We start from the raw sequence: 7,599 nt of genomic DNA, 5'->3' as shown, positions 1-7,599 counted from the left end.
CTTTGCTTGCTTTTAGGATTTTATTTTTGTGTCCCCACTAGTTAAGTGTGAGACGTGTGAAGCCACACACAGGGGACGGAGAGAGGCAGGCAAGAGAAGACCTGAGAGGAACTTATGTTCACAGCTGAAGATGCCCCGCAGCACAAAAGAAAAGCCCAGAGGTGGTGGGGGAGCCGGGGAGGTGGCGAGCAGCCTCCCTGCCGCGCTCCTCACTGTAGCCGGTGAGCCGTGTGCAGGGGCAGACTGGAGACCTCACCGGCTCATGTGGAGTGAGGACAAAGAAGTTAATATTTCCCAAACACTTCACAAGGCCCAGCACCGTGCTTACCGAGGACTGCCTTCCAGCTCTGTCTTGGAGCTGAGCCCTGTGGAGCATGGTGGCTGCTGGTGTGCTGGCCAGCATGGCTGCAGGACAGGGAGGACGACAGGACATCTCCCTCGCCTCTGGCCCAGCAGCCTGTGCCCAGCTGGCACTCGGGACTCCTCCCCTGGGGAGGTCGGTCGGTCTTCCTGCGTGCCGAGTACCATTTCCCCTCAACAATACCCCTGTTCATTTTGCTATGACCTTGACCCCAGGCCATTTGTCTTTTCCAAGGAGACTGTGCCAATTATCAGGTCTACTGTCCCGTGGCCACATGCTCTCCAGGATGCCCCCAGGCGGCAGTCCCATGGGGCTGATGTTAGGGCAGCAGAGCAACACGTGCGGTCCTTGAGTATGCACAGGTGGCAGGGCAGGTGGGGCGCTCGATGCTGAGCCTGGCCACCTGGCCATCTCACCCACAGACTTCGGGGCTCCTGTCTGAGAGCAGCATGGCTGGCATCACGGGGGCTACTCGTCACCAGGCAGTGGCAGTCACTCCATTGGGGCTGTGCTTCTGTGACGAATGTCCTGTCCATCAGAGAAACAGAATACACAGCCTGCAAAATGGGGAGGCAGGGAAGGAGGAGGACCCAGCAGAAAGAGACGGATGCAGTGAAGACACAAGCTGGCGGAGCTGAGGCCAGACGCCCCAGTAATCAGGTTTCACGTCCACACAGAGGCTTGTCAACTCAGACAGATTTCTTAGCGCAGAAGAACAACAAGTCCCAGCCACCTGCTGTTTACAGGAGACAACCTCAAATGCCTGCACAACAAAGCCAGAGCACTACTGGAAGGGCTGGGAAATGGCCGAAACATGGCCACCTCTGACATCGGAGGAGGGTGACTGTAGGCCAGCGAATACGCAGGACACGTGCTCTGCGGGGTGGGGCGGGCACTCCCAAGGAAAGGCAGTGAGCCACCAAGGGGCACTTAGAGCGCGTAGGTCCAGGGAGAGCAAATGCGAGCGTTTTCCACTCGCTGCCTTCCTCCTGCCCTCCCGCCTCGGCCCCCGTGATTCAGTTTCAGTCTAGAAGCCGCCAGCCCGAGTAGAGGTTGGAACCTGGAGGTGTGGGGCACACGCAGAGGTCGGCAGCATCACAGTGATGAGCTGACAGTGTCCCCCAGGACTCAGTCGTTGGAGCTGCAACCCCCTTGTGGGCGCATCTTTAGACAGGGTTTTTAGGAGTCCACTAAGTGAGGTGTAGGGCTGGGTCACTGAGGGACTGGAATGGCCACCTAACACAGTGAGACGGCTGCCATCTACCAGCCAGGGAGAGAGCCCTGACCAGGAACCCACATGATGGCACCTGGGTCTCAATGCCCTCACCCTGGACAGGACAGTAAGCGCCTGGTGCTGAGGCCACGAGGTCTGTGGCCCTCCGTTTGTATGCAGTTAATCAACCTTTCATTATCTCTGGATTTTGTGTCATAAAGACTTTTGTAAAGTGAGAAACTCCCATTTCCTTCCAGTCTTTATGTAGGTTTTGCACTTCCTATTGCCGTGGATCTCATCTTGTGCATGGGAAGAGATACAGAGCTCATCTTCTCCACAGGCCACCCAGTGGTCCCTGCACTAGTCTGTAAAAGACCTACCTACCTTGCCTACTAGCAATTTGAGGTGCCACCTTTGTTGCATGCTAAGGTCCCACATACACTGGGGCTATTCACGGTTCTCCTCTAGGCTGCTGGCCTACCTCAGTTTCAATCAAGGCGGCCTCATGGTGCGTGTCGATGCTATCAGGGTTTTATGTTCCTCCTTTGGCAGGAGCTGCCTTGGATGAACACACCTTCAAGTCCTGATGCCCCTGGCTCTGACCAATTACTCCACTTCATAGTGACTTGGGCGTTGTCCCAGAGTGGACAGCAAGGGTGGCTCCAGGAGTAGGCGTCACCCACGGGGGTTGAGCTACACTCACCTGTTCCTCTGTAATCCTACTCCTTTGCCCTTTTTGGGATGGCACGTTCACAGAACCTCCCCTTGTGCATTCCCTATATAAGAATAAAGCTTCTGGTGGCTTTCTTTTTCCACAGACCCTTAAGGTTGCAGAGCTGTCTCAGATTACTGAAAAGGTGTTTCTGTGTGGTTGTATGTTTTCTTTGTCGTTTTCTTGAGTTACTGCAAGGGTCAGATTTTGTGAACCCAGCATTAGGTCACCAGCTAGGATAGATGGCGACACTCCTTGTGGTTGTCCCTGGCTAGGTGCATGTGTGGGTTTCCACTGTTGTTTCTGAGACAGGGTCTGGCGGTGTTGCCAGGTTAGCCTTGAACTCCTGGGATCAATGACCTCCCTCTTCAGCTTCCCAGGTGTCCGACTCTGGCAGCACCACAGTGCCTGGCTTCCTGGCTATTTTCGTATGTCCGTTTTTCCACGTGAATTTCAGCATCCACTGGCCTCACTCTGTAAGATACCTCGCAAATATTTTTGAGACAGCTCTAAATTTATGAAGTGGCAGGCTTGTGTTTGCTCTCCAAGAGTAAAGCACATCTTTCCATTGGTTCAACTCAATGTTCAAGACTGTTTAAAGTCCCCCTGTTGAGGTCTGCACCTTTCTCATTAGGTTTATTCCCAAGCAATCTATTCTGCTGCTCGGGCAAGTGGCTTCCCCTCTACCACAGCTTTTGTCTCGTTTTGCATCCAGCGACTTCACGGAAGTTGGTCTGGCCACCGATTCTCCCGGGTGGTTCAGAGATGCTGTGTCACCTGCAAGCAGATGCAGCCCTCCTTCCTCTCCAAGTGTTGCCTACGCCCCTGGCTCCTCATCTAACTGCACTGGCTACACCCCCGGCACAGTGGCAAGCGGCTGGTGAGCATTCTTGCTTGTCCATGGTCCTAAGGGAAATGGCACTGGTCTTCAAGAAGGAAGAACTGACTTTGGGGTATACGCAGTCTACTGCATGGAGAACGCAGCCAGCAAGTGCCTAATAGTGAAGAACACAGCCAGCAGGTGCCTAATAGTAAGAGAGTCTCTCATTCACTCTCTTATGTGATAATGGCTTTTCAAGATATTTTGAAGTCTTTAAATCTTATTAAGGTTGGAAGGAAATGACATCCTCGGGGACAAGGTGGCTGCACAGGGGCCTTGACCATACAGTGCCACAGAGCTGGCTGGAGTGGAGTCAAGCTGGTGGCAGGCTAGTGCGTGGCCACCTGCCATCTCCCCTCCTGGAGCCAGATTTGGTCTTAAGACAAAGCAAAGCCAGCCGGGTCTGTCATGGTACAACCCACTGTGACAACAGCACAAGACCTCGACAAGACAGCTGTAAACCCACTCTGTCGTCTTTTACTAGAGCGTTTCCTAAAAGGAGGCGGAGTCCTGAGCTGGGCTGCTGATGGCAGAGGTGCAGCTCCAGCTGATCTGTCTGAGTGATGGTCTGGATGACTAGGCTGAGCTCACAGGCACTCTCAGCGGCTCTGTGGCCCTCCTGGCTCTCAGGACCCAGCCCATCGCCGGGGAACACGCCCCTGAGGGACCCACAGCTCCGCTGCCAGCTCTTCTACCTCCCAACAATCCCTGTCCCCGTGTCGAGCCAGCAAAGAACAGCTCAGAGGAACCATGAAGACACCTTCATTATTTCAGTTCTTTCCTTTCTTTGCTATGAACTTGGAACCAGCAAAACTCAACACCAAATGTAGAGCTTGCAATTTTCTGTTTCAAAAACTGGCAAAGCTTACTGTGAATCCTCGACAGCCACTCTGCTTCCACAGCACAGGAAAGAAGTCGGGCTTCAGAGAGACTGGGGGGCGGGGGAACCTCACCGGCTTCTGAGGTGGACTTGGTCTTCGCACTCCTCTTCCTGTCAGCCCGTCGCCCCATCAGGATCTTGTTCTGCCCTCAGCCTCACATTCCCGCCTCCTTCCAAACATGCCGCTCTAAAGGCAGCTAAGAGAGCCCTTCTAAACACTCTGCGGAGAGATCATGAGGAGAAGTGCTGGCATGCGTGGCTGCAAGAAAGTCTGTATTAAAAAGAAAGTACTGTGGGAGTGCAGCTCAAGAGCGCTTGCCCAGCATGTGCAAGGCCCAGGCTCAAGCCCCAGCATCACCAAGAAACAAATAAATAAGTGAGAATATTTACAAAGCCAAAAGTCAAACTGGGAAAAAAACTGCCAAATCACAGAAAGGTCACCTTCAAATCAGTCCCCGTGTCCCATAGGCTGTGCCAACTGGACAAAGATGTTCACGGATCCTTGAGAGAAACACGCTGCAGGATGGGTAGACAGCCACACTGTCTCAGGCACCTGGATCACCCTGCACAACCAACTGGACAACGGGCAGCACAGGCCTGTGGTCCCTGAAGACATGGAGCCACCTGCTCCCAATCTGGTGCCCGGCAGCAGGGAGGGCCCCGAAATGCACCATCCATCAGAGACAGAGACGGACTCTCCCAGCCAAGGCGGCCGGGGCTGGGCAGAGCACCTGAACAGAGGGAGCACAGTGGTACAGGAGACGTGCTTTTTAGGGGTCTGCAGACCTTGGTCTGAATGCAACCTGCACACAAGGAACCTCCCTCCCAGGCCAGAAAGAGCAAGTTTAAAAAAAGAACAATTCCCAGGAGCTTAACGGTCAACTCCCAGAACCACACAGGCCAGGCAGACATCCCTGAGCACGAGGGACATTCAGTGGGGAGCAGCACGGCCACCCTTGAGAAGGGGACTGACTGTCCCCTGGGAAAGTCTACTCCAGTCCCACCCCAATGAGCTTACACACAAACCCTGCGACAGACCAACCATCAGGCAGCTCACTGCCTGCCGGGGGGGGGGGGGGGGGCCACACAGGAAACTCCGTGCCCTGCGAGAAGCCCGCGTCAGACCCCACACACTCTCAGCAGTGGGAAAGCGCATCCTGGAAACGCAACAGACTAGCAGAAACTGACCTAGATACGACACAGACTACGAGTGAGCAGAAAAGGAGACCATTACCTTATACATGCTCCATGTGCTCAAGAATGCGTGAAAGCACGGCTACGACAGGAAGAGAAAGGGACACAAACCAACCTCCCAGGGAAACCCTCAGGCTGAAGATGCAGAAGCGGAATCCACCAAAATGAACACTTGCAGAAAAAAGCCTGAGGAAGCTGAGAGATCCACTAACGAGGAAGTAGGTCAGATCAAGCCGTCTACACAGGGGCTGGAACTGTGGGAGTGGGGGTGGGGGGCACTGGCAGCCGAATCACTGGTTTCATAAAAATAATAAACTTAACAAATTTCACCAACCCCCAAGTAAGATACACACACACTCAAGGCTTATAGATCAAATCACAGTTAGGCAGGGGGGAAGAGAAAACATCTTAAAAGTGGCCAGGATCAAAGACACGATGGCAGAACAAAGAAGGCGTGGGCATCAGAAGAAGGGCCGAGTCTGGAGGGAGGACTCGGTGCTGCAGCCTCTCCGTCGGGGGGGTGGCGTGCTCACCTCGCTGTGCAGCTGTGCTCCCTGGAACCAGGCCCTCCGGCAGCTCCTCCGGCTCACTCTGGTGACAGACCTGGCAGTGCACCGACAGGCAAAGTGCACCAGGGCTGGCTCCAGGACACCAGAGCAGGGCAAAAAGGATGCACAGGAGCCGAAAGCAAGGCGCCGGCAGAGCAGAGGCTGCTGCAGACACTGAGCAGGGCAGAGGCAGGGGAGCAATGAAACCTCTTGCACCATCGATCCAGAACCACATCCACGAGGTGTCTTTCCAAAAGAGAGGCCAGCCACAAAAGCAGCTTGCTGCTGGTCCTGGTGGATGTCCCAAGTCAGAGAAGGACAGACAGAGCCTCAGAACTTACACACATCAACTCAGGACGGATGGGGGCTTACGTAAGACATACAAAACATGAAACTTTAAGAAAAACTATAATAGAACTTCTGTAATAGAACTTCTGTGCCACACAGGGCTAGGAAGAGTCCTTACCCTTGACATCAAAAGCACAACTCATTCCAAGAAAAATTAATGAACTACTGAATCAAAATTCACAATGCATGCTTGGCAAAGACCCTGGGTTAGAAGGGTTACGGAGCAAACTGTTTACTGGCAGAAAACATGTGCACACCAGAGGCCTGACAAAGGGCCTGAAGACGACCCTCAAAACCCAAGAGCAAGGTCCACTCCAGACAGAACACTGAAAGACACGAGGAGACACAAGGAGAACAGACACAGCAAGTAAGCTCCTGAGAAGACGGTCCCCTTCGCGCCACCATGGAAACGAGAGTCACCACAGCCATAGGACTCGCGCATCAGAAAGACCAAATAAAAGGTGATGACCTCGGACCCTGGCAAGGACGCAGAGAAGCTGCGACGAGGGCAGGCCACGGGGTGGTGGAAAAGGGTGCAGCTGCTCAGGGCACAGGGCGCGCGCTCAGCACCCACCACCTGAGAGACGAGGACCTGCTCCCTCACACCCAACCAATGGGCACAGGAACGTCCTCAACCGCTCCACGAGCAGCAGCCAAACCCCCAACGCAGCTGGGCGCCACAGCCGCACTGGAACCAAGTGCTGAGGCTGACCAACGAAACAGCACATCCTCACAGACCCCTGCAGCTGCACAGGGCCACTCACAAGGCCACCCTGCAAGGCCCCACTCAGACAGCATCCCTACAGTAGGATCACAGAGAAGGAGAAAGACGCTGGCTGTGGGGGCAGGGCAGAGGGAGGGAAGCGTCCGCAGGCCTGTGGCAGAACCAGGGACCTGTGACGAGCCGCTGTGCATCTTGACGGCGGCAACACCTCACCACTCTACACGTGAAAACAGCACATGGGACCAGAATCACACACAGGTGCAACCCTGAGAGGCAGGACAGCGCAGCCACACAACTCACTCCCAAGGACACGGGCTCAGAGACACGGCCCTTCCGTGCATGTAGAAGCACCAGCACCTCAATGGCTTTACCATCCTAGACAAAGTATTTTTAGAAAGAAAAAAAAGTCAAGAAGACTCCTAACAGCTGACCTGCACCACAACAGACACAAAACGCTCCCAGACAGGAGAGCCACCCGACAGGGAGACCCAGGTCCACGCAAGGGGAAGGCAGGCGCTGGGAACGGCAATGTGAGGGGGTGTGAATTCTCCCCACTTCCCCCTTTTTAAAGGTCAAAGACTAAGACATGGCTGTCTAGTAGAACCTTCCATGATGATCAAAATGTTCTCCATCCGACTTGGCAGCAGTCACCAGTGTGACAGAGAAGCCGAATTTCAAACTCCATTTAAAGATTCTAACTTGGGCTGGGGTTGTAGCTCAGTGGTAGAGCGCTTGCCTT

Source organism: Marmota flaviventris, chromosome 8 (assembly GCF_047511675.1).
Source record: "Marmota flaviventris isolate mMarFla1 chromosome 8, mMarFla1.hap1, whole genome shotgun sequence".
NCBI lineage: Eukaryota > Metazoa > Chordata > Mammalia > Rodentia > Sciuridae > Marmota > Marmota flaviventris.
Note: the sequence above shows the minus strand (reverse complement) of the source record.